The sequence below is a fragment of the Chelonia mydas genome, chromosome 2, assembly GCF_015237465.2.
Source record: "Chelonia mydas isolate rCheMyd1 chromosome 2, rCheMyd1.pri.v2, whole genome shotgun sequence".
NCBI lineage: Eukaryota > Metazoa > Chordata > Testudines > Cheloniidae > Chelonia > Chelonia mydas.
Window position 1 is genome coordinate 203978838 of NC_057850.1, and position 9684 is coordinate 203988521.

Genomic DNA, 9684 nt, shown 5'->3' on the forward strand with positions numbered 1-9684 from the left:
GTAGCCCAGAAAGTGATCACCTTCCTTACAGTTTGCTTGGCTTCAGTCCCATTAGAAACAATGGAAGATAATGGCTATTTTTAATAGGGGTGAGCCTCACTGCCAAATGCAAAGAATGCAGGGAAATAGCACATCTGTAACCCTGCCCACCAAACTTGCTCTTTTCCTCTAACAAATGATTCCCTTCCAACACTATTAGTTGTGGATGTCTTGTGTAATAATATCTTGTGTTTTGAGAGCTGAGAGGGCAGTTTGGTGAAGAGGATGGTGGAAGGCTGGTATGCCTTATGGGGCAGAGTAAAGTTGTGGTCTGGCGTACGGTAGCTGTTGCAGTGGTGTGCGCCTGTGAGTGGAGACGCAGGCATGTTCTGTTCAGTGGCTTAACTTTTCATTGCTTGGCTTTTGGGAGTTAGCATCAGTTCTGTTAGGCATGTTGCACCCGTTAGTGCTTCATAACGGAGTTTTTTGTGTATTACCTTATGTGACAGGGTCGGGCCAGATGGCTATAGGAGAGTAATAGAAGGCAGATATATTAGCCCTAGGTTAAGTAGGTCCCTTTTCCCTGGGTAAGGTAACAGGGAAGGTTCCAGAGCAATCAGGAACCTTCTGGAGACAATTAAGACAGGCTGATTAGAACACCTGCAGCCAATCAAGAAGCTGCTAGAATCAATTAAGGCAGGCTAATCAGGGCACCTGGGTTTTAAAAAGGAGCTCACTTCAGTTTGTGTGTGCGTATGAGGAGCTGGAAGCAAGATGTACTAGGAGCTGAGAGTGAGAATGCGGACTGTTGGAGGACTGAGGTGTACAAGCATTATCAGACACCAGGAGGAAGGTCCTATGGTGAGGATAAAGAAGGTGTTGGGAGGAAGCCATGGGGAAGTAGCCCCGGGAGTTGTAGCTGTCGCACAGCTGTTCCAGGAGGCACTCTAGACAGCTGCATTCCACAGGGCCCTGGGCTGGAACTCGGAGTAGAGGGTGGGCCTGGGTTCCCCCCAAACCTCCCAACTCCTGGTCAGACACAGGAGTCGTCGACCTGGACTGTGAATTCAGAAAAACGGCCAAGCTGAGGGCTACCATGAAGCTCCAAGGCGACCAAATCCACCAATAAGCACAAGACCCACCAAGGTAGAGCAGGAACTTTGTCACACCTTACTTATTTTTAATGTTTAAGCAGAGGTGGAGGGTTGCACAAGAGAGAGGCATTCCTGAAGGAGGGAGCAGAAGTGCAGCTGATTACTGAAAAGACTTAATCCATTAGCAACCGCATATGAACCCATGTCTATTAGGTCAGCAGCTAACCATAAAACTCTTCTCTGTTGTAGAATAAAATCTGACCAAAAATTGTAGCTCCTCAGAGAGACTGCATGGTGCATCAAGCCCATCCAAAACTCTATCAAATTTATATGCAAACTGCCCACCATGCATACTTGCACATAGCCCAACAAATTTATGTACACGATGCATAAAATTTAGCTGTCAGCAACTATCAGATATTACAAATAACACCTACAAATGATCCTAAATTAAAATTGTTTTAAAAACTACACGCTGATCCAGATACACTGAGAATATACACCCAATCAAATTTTGTTTTGTAAAAGACAATGCTTTTTAAAATATATCAGCCAACAATGAAAGGTCAGACAATCACAGACAAATTTCAGTCAGAACCCATTTTCAAAGACTTCCTATTAATGTTTATAAAGATAAACCAAACAAAGCTACATAGAAAAATGGAGGTTAATTACATGTGACTGGAGGTTCTTCAAGATGTGTGGTCTCGGTATGTATTCCACACATGGGTACACATACACTCCATGCACCAGAGATTTCCTACAAGTAGTGTCTATTGGTCAGCACCTGTGCAGTTGCTCTCCTTGTGCTCCATACAGAGGATATAAGGGGTGGTGTCGACCAATGCCTCTCCTTACCACAAATCAGATGCGGTCCAAAACAGAGGGGAAGGCCAGCAGGTAGTAGAATAGTAGGCACCACCATCTCGAAGAACCTCCTGTTCAGGTAAGTAACCTCCATTTCTTCTTCAAGTGCCCGTCCCTTTATGCATTCCACACATGGGTGACTGGTAAGCGGTATACATAGAGGAGGATGTGTGTGTGTGAGGATGGAGTTGGTACAGGTGTCTGTAGAACTGTTGTCTGAACAGCTGCATCTGCAGAAGAGGCCTGAACTAAAGCATACTGTTTTGTGACAGTTTGGATGGCGCTCCAGGTAGCTGCCCTACAAATGTCCAGTGTAGGTACTTCTCAAAGAGATGTTGTTGAGGTTGCTTGTGCTCTAGTAGAATGGGCCCTAGCCCTGTCCAAGGGAGCAATGAGAGGCAACTAATAACAAAGAATGATGCAGCCTGAGACCTACTTAGGGAGTCTCTGAGCAGATAATACTTTTCCTCATGTTTGATTTACTATAGCAACAAACACCCGCCGTGATTTCCTAATTGGTTTTGTTCTTTGCAGAGAGAATGCTAAAGTCCATCTGACATTGAAAGAGTGAAGTCTCCTCTCCTCTCCTCGAAAAGTTATGATTTGCTGAATATGATTATCCTATTTTATGCATGTATCATTTTTGTATCTGAAGTTATGAATTTTGACTATGGATCTGTATTTCAAATGGGCTTACTCTGGAAAACACCCACAGCCAGCCTTTCCGGTACAACAATGAAAAAGCCAAACAGTGATAATGGATCATCAACAAAGACAATGAGCTGTGGAATAGCTTAGCCTTCCTGTGGACATTTCAGCCAGCCTGTAAGTAATGGCTGCTATGACTCTGCAAGGGTATGTGACCAGACCACATGACGCTGATTTCCATTTTGGGTACCTGTATTTTTCCACAAACTGGGCTGGGAACTGTTTTTGGAACAAAAGGTTCCCGCCATATGCTAAAGCTACATCATCAGTTGTTTTTCACTCCCCCATAACTCAACACCTGAGAGAAGCTCCGAATGAAAAAGACTTGCAATGGGGGAGGGGATCCAAAACTGCAAAGCAAATGCACCTTGTCCCTTAAGACTCTGCAAGCCTGCAGCCAGGTTGAGAATTTGCTAACTCATATCCTATCTTTCTAACGTCTTAGGCTTAATTTGCATTTTGTTTATGTATTAAGTAATCTGCTTTGATCTGTTTGCTCTCACTTATAATCACTTAAGATCTGTCTTTTGTACAATAGTTAATAAACTTTTTTTATATTTTAACCTAAACCAGTGTGCCTTTAAGTGAAGTGTCTGCGGAAAATATTAGCTTGTTTACCATGAGAGTGCATATTCCTCTCCACATTGAGGGAGGGGCAGACATATTAATGAGTTTACACTGTACAGCTCCCTGTGCAGTGCAAGATGATATAATTTTGGGTTTATTCTTGTGGGGGAAGGGCGGCCTGTGGAGCTGAGAAACTGGCTGGGTCTGCTGTTTGCACTTAGGTAGCCCAGTCTGGGTGAGTGGTGCCACCTGTTGTCGTGTTGGGTGATAACAGGGCCTGGGTGAGTCTGACTGTGTCCCCAACCCAGCTGTGTGTTTTAGAGAGGTGCAGCAGTTCCCACAGCTCCCAGACTGCACCCCAGGGGTAACAACCCATCACACCTTTTCCTTATGAAATATAGTGTACGGTGGGTCAGCCAGAAGAGCTCCTAGTTCATTCACCTTCTGGCTGATGTGATGGTGAGTAGGAAGGCGACTTTCATGGGGAGGCACTACACACATGGCCAACAATTCAAAGGGTAGTATGATAAGTACTGAGAATACAAGATTGAGGTCCCACTGCAGTGTAGGTACAATGGCAAAGTACTAATGAGACCTTTCAGGAATCTATGTGTTGTTGGCTGAGTAAAAATAAAGTAGCCTTCTACTGGAGGATGGAAGGCACCGATTGCTGCTAGATGGACCCTAGCTAACTAAGGGAAAGCCCTGACAGCTTCAGGGACAGGTGATAGTCTAAAGTAGCAGGGATGTCCACTGATTCTGGGAATAACAAGTTCTGTTACATCCAGTTAGAAAAATTACTCCATTTAGCTAAACAGAATTTTCTGGAGTCTTTTCTTTTTTGAGTGAGAACAGATTAAACTGCCTCTGAACCTGAATGCTCTATGTTCTGATATGCGTCCAAATACCAGGCCATGAGGTGTAGATGGAGACTAAACTCAACTAACAGGCTAACCTCCTATCTAAAGGAGTTAATCTCACTCCCAAAGTCCACTGCAGTATTTCAACCAAGGTTGGCGGAGATCCTGTTGTCATGAATGTAAACACACTGCCCATTTACTTCCCAATGGAAGTGTTATCTTTGCCTTCTACTTACACTCTCCAAAGCTCCCTGTCTATACTGACACAGGATAACCAACTATATCTTATTTTTCCTGTGTGCTACTTCCCTGTTGACTTCACATCTCTCTGTTGACTTTGTATGTAAATAGTATCCATTGAATTAGCATACAATGCTTAATTTACATTCTGATAGAGCCAGGCGAAGAGACATCTCATTTGACATAAAAATCAGTTTTTTTCACTTCTGCTGGTGACTCATATCTTTATACAGACTTTAAGAACATATTTTCAGTATATACACATAACATTACATAGCATTTGTACTTACATTTCACAACATTAATGACCTGTGACACCCTCGCTATTAAGACCTCACATGATATTCTTTGATGAACAAGAATGTACATACCAGAATCAGTATGTTATCCTGTAACTCCTTTGCCGGTTAGCATTAAAGGGTTCTTGGATCACAGTTGACATAACCTTTGTCATGACAAATCTTCTGCAGAACCTGTGGTAGCAGTGGGATGGGAGGAAAGGCATAACTCAATTGGTCTGTCCAGGATAACAGGAGGGCATCATCCACTGAGGGGGAGGTCTGCTCATATACCTGCCTGTGATGTTTTCAGGGTTGATGTATAAATGCTTAGGGAATGGGGGTCATCCTGGAGTCCTTTAATAAGTGTAACTACTCATCAGTCTTTTTGCTGAAGAGACTGGACTCATTAAAGGGCAAGTCCTCAATGGTATTCTGGAATTCCTTGGGGAACACTGAAAAATGAAGCCATGATTCATGTCATGTGACTTTGGCTATAGCTATAGCTCTATCTGCTGGGTTTATTGCTGCTTCGAGTGAAGTCTTAGCCCATCATCAATGAAGGCTGGGAATTGGGCCCTCTCCTCTCGGGGAAGTTTGTCCTTGTACTCCACAAATTTACAGTAATTAGTGAAATATTTTGCTAACAGAGCTTGGTACTTCACAATTGCGAACTGAAGGCCAATCAATGAAAATATCTTCCTCACAAGATCAAGACATTTGGATCCCTTGTCTGTGGGGGCTACAGTCTGGTTCTCTCAGTGGCTGCCTGCACCACTAATGAGTTGGGCATGGGTGAGTAACCAGAAACTTTACCCCTTTAGCTAGTACAAAATATTGCCTGTGAGAGCATTTCAGGGTGTGGGACAGGATGATGGGGTATGGCATACTACCCTGGTCAGTTCCATTATGGCCTCTGACTAGGATGGTCATTCTAGGATCAGAGGTTTGTAAGACAAGCAGGATCCTATGCTATGTGTTATGGACCTTCTTTAGTGGGATCTGGAGTTCAGTCACCACCCTCTGCCTAAGCTCTGGGTACTGTCTGTGATCAAATGAGGATGGTGATAATGGAGTAACTGCATCATCAGGGGAGGGAGATGACATACCCACTGGAACCGCCAGCACTGTTGGATCTAGCTCTGTTGGATCTTCCTTTGCATGCTCCAACAGAGCCAGTTGGTGTCGGCTACAAGGAGAGGGTCGTGATTTGTGCACAGATCTGGGTTGCCTAGCATAGAGAGGCCATGAACTCCACTTTGGCAAGTATAAAGGATTGACCGGTTGCGGAGGGCCCCAAGGCACTGGGTACTGTTGGTCTCTTGGGTAGTCATATCTGTTAGGACAGCTCAAGATATCCTGGAGCCTCCAAATGGGCTGGCTTCTCTGTGATGTGAAGGTTCATCTAGAACATCAGACTTGGATGATGAGATGGTGGGTTCACGTTCTACCAGAGGTGCTGATGGTACTAGTGGATATCTGCTCCGACTTGTGGAAGGGATGGGGACAATTTCTTTCCCCTCAGGGTGGCTTCTTCTTATGGTGTAGAGATGTCCCTGAGGAGGACTGGACCCATAAACGGAGGAGGAGGTTAGGGTACAAAGAGAAATATCCTCCAGAGAGGTAAAGGTTTCAGTACATCCCAGAGTGCAAGGGGCCCAGAAACTGGTGTCTATGGATCCAGTACCTTTAGGGCAGTGTTGGGCAACCTGAGGCCTGTCAGGGTAATCTGCTGGCAGGCCACGAGACAGTTTGTTTACATTGATCGTCTGCAGGCATGGCTGCCCGCAGTTCCCAGTGGCCACGGTTCGCCATTCCTGGCCAATGGGAACTGTGGGAATCCGCGTGAGCCGCAGGAACGTGCTGGTTGCTGCTTCCCGCAGCTCCCATTGGCCGGAAAGGGCAAACTGCGACCACTGGGAGCTGCGGGTGGCCGTGGTTGCGGACGGTCAAGGTAAACAAACTGTCTCGCAGCCCGCCAGCGGATTATCCTGACAGGACACAGATTGCCCACCACTGCTCTACTGGCATGGTTGTTAGCAGATCCTTCTCGGAGCAGGATGGTACTATTGAAGAGGAGTCCAGTGTGGAGCTCCCAGTTGGCACTGGTAGATGCCTAGCCTTTGGCCTATAAGCTGGAGCCACTTCTGGTACCAATGGATCCAATCCTTTCTCCTTCAAGCCTTATCGTCTTGGTCAGGTTTATGTGGACCTAAATCTTCAGGACCTCCACGTGAGGACTCACCAGACCTGGATGGAGTTCAAAGGAGGGAAGGAATGGGAGATGCTGCAGTTGGCAGTGAGGGAATGGAGGGTAGCAAAGGCAGCACTGGTTTTTATTGCTGATGGAGAAGGAATGGGGGCAGAAGACACAGTTGTTAAACCCTGGAACTCTGGGCATAGTCCTTCTTTTGAGGAGAAAGTGGGGGTCCCTGAGGTGAGGAAGAAACTGGTCTATACTAACTATAAACTAGAAAAACACTAAAAACAGTAAAATACCAACAAGTATTTACAATATGCATTTACAGACGAAGACTATGAAGCAGCTTTGGAAGCAGAGGATTCTGACTCAGGATGTGCAACAGCAGAGACATCAGTCTGCATGCACCTTGCCTTATACCTTCAGTATACAGTACAAAGAGAGTAATTGTGTAAATGCAGACCAACAGACGTACCTGCTCAAAATCTCTGGTCTCAGATGCATGTGGAATATACACAGAAACCAGCACCTGAAGAGCTCAGAAAAACTTCACACCAACAGAGCACCAACTTTTAGAAAATCTATGCCCCATTTTAAAATGTAACCCTAACTATGCTACCAAGTGCCTTCGTAATACATGGGGATGGACTGCTGTCCCCATCCATCTCAAACGGCCTACTCAGATAAAGAACTGGCTTAAAGAGAAATCCTTGGGAAGTGTTATTTCCTATAGGCAGCCTACACAAGGGACTACCTTTGGAGTAGGTTTTAGTGGGGGACACAAATTTAGCAGAGCACAGTGCCAGGGGATGAGAGCCTGAGAGTGGGGAGGTGGACTTGGTATTCTTTTCCTGAAGTGGGGAGCTAGAGTCTCATTACCTATACAAACTGGGCTGTTTCACAGGGTGAACTTTTCTGCTAAATGGCCATTTTAAGTGAGCTTTTCAGACATTTTGAAATCCTATTGGGGCTGGCAGGCTGCACTGCTGCCTTGTGTAAATCACGGTTAAGAGTAGTTCAGGCCAGGCTGCAGTGGAGGGGAGCAGACTCAAGAGAAAGAAAATGACAGCTCTTGAAATATTACTCAAGCTGGTGCGACCTTGCGGACTGCCAAAATTAAATGGTACCCAGGGGTCTCAATTTGGTCCCAAAGGGGATCCCTTCTATGGGAAATTCAAAGGCTACCACATCAATCAGGAGAAGATGATGAGTGAAGTGTTCTAAGTTAGAGAAGAAACAGCTGTTGTACTCATTATTGGAGGCAATTAACTGAGACTGTGGTTCAGTGTTAGTGACTATTCAGAAAAGAAAGTATATTCACAAGCTAACCTCGAAACCTGATAACTATGGAACATATCTTCAACATTAACATCTATGCAAGGCAGTGAGGCATACAAGTTCCTTGATCCAGAGTCATTTGTGGATGGGTATTTTTTAATCTGGTTAAAAACAATACAAAACACCTCAGTAATGCCAATGGAGTTATTTAAGAAAGCAATTCCATTTGAGCAATAAGAACTATCTTATGGATGTTCTTAGATATCACAGTCACTTAAAGCCCTCTATGAGCGGGCTGGGAAGCCTGGACTTTAGTTTTCCTGGAAGACAGATGTGCATTTCCAATTACTTTAGAACTCTGGGGAAAAAATGAAAATCCTCACAACACTTCTCGTGATGGCAAATCATTTCCATTGTGTCACGGACATATGGAACCACATCTTCAGCTGTGGACCACCTGAAGGGTAGCTTTAGGCCACCTTTACATCCCTTGATTGTGGGGCCAATTCAGCTCAATTTAGAGCAATCCTTACAGTGTATGGGACAGCCGGTCTGCTTTAAGTTGTATCCTGCAGCAATGGCCCCCCAAGGAGCTATTCCAGCAGCCAAGAATAGCTGTAGCTTAGCAGTGCTCTAGACCAAGCGTTTTCACAACACATTTTTTGATGGCCTCAGAGTGCAGCCACCAACTCTTATTGGTGGCCGCTCTGACAATTTTTTCTAAAACACTTAATTAACCTGGGGGGGTGGGGAAGAAGAGGGGAAATATGCACATATACCTGTCCAAAACATTGTAATTTATTTCTGTAGAAGTTTTTTTTGCAGCCTCAATAATAATAATGTACAGTTGTCTCTATTCTTTACTGGACCTAAACAGAATAGAAATACAAATAAGGTGCTTTGCACATTCATGTCTTTGTTGTTATTTCTATTGCTTTTTAGTTGCCTGTTTTTTTAAGACTTGCTAGCTTGTAAGTCTCCTGCTGTGAAAAGTAATTCTATGTTTATTAATATCACTTTTCACAGCAGACTTACTAGCTAGCTGAGAGGCTGTGAAAATTGATATTAACAAGCATACAAGTATCAATTTTAACAGCAGACTTATTCAGCCCTGGTAAGCCAGGGAACAAATTGAGCCCTGGATGGGGAGGTGGTAGGGAGATAGTGGGGGCCAGTGGCAAAGGGTGAATGGATGGGGAGGCTGGGGAGGCAGGGGGGACCAGGGGCAATGCAGGGGGGTGGTAAGCCAAGGGCTGGCACCCATGGCTGGGGTCCAGTGCTGGAGCCTGAAGCCCCATGACCAGAGCCTGCCGCCCGCCACTCCAAGGCTGAAGCCTGAGCCTCACCACTCCCAGGAAGGTGGGGAACTCACTGGCTGCCAATCATCTGGAATTTGTGGTCCCAGAGAGGGGTAGGGTCCAACTTTTGCTGGTGGCCCTGGAGTAAGGGCCACAGCTTGCCCCCCTCCCGCCCCAGTTACTGCCTAGGAGGCTGTGGCCACAAGAAAAGCCCCTGGTGGCTGCATTTGAGAAATGCTGCTCTAGACACATCTCATTTTCCTCAGAAAACTCCGAACATACCCCTCTCTCCTGAGACAACAGGGGTGGGGCAAA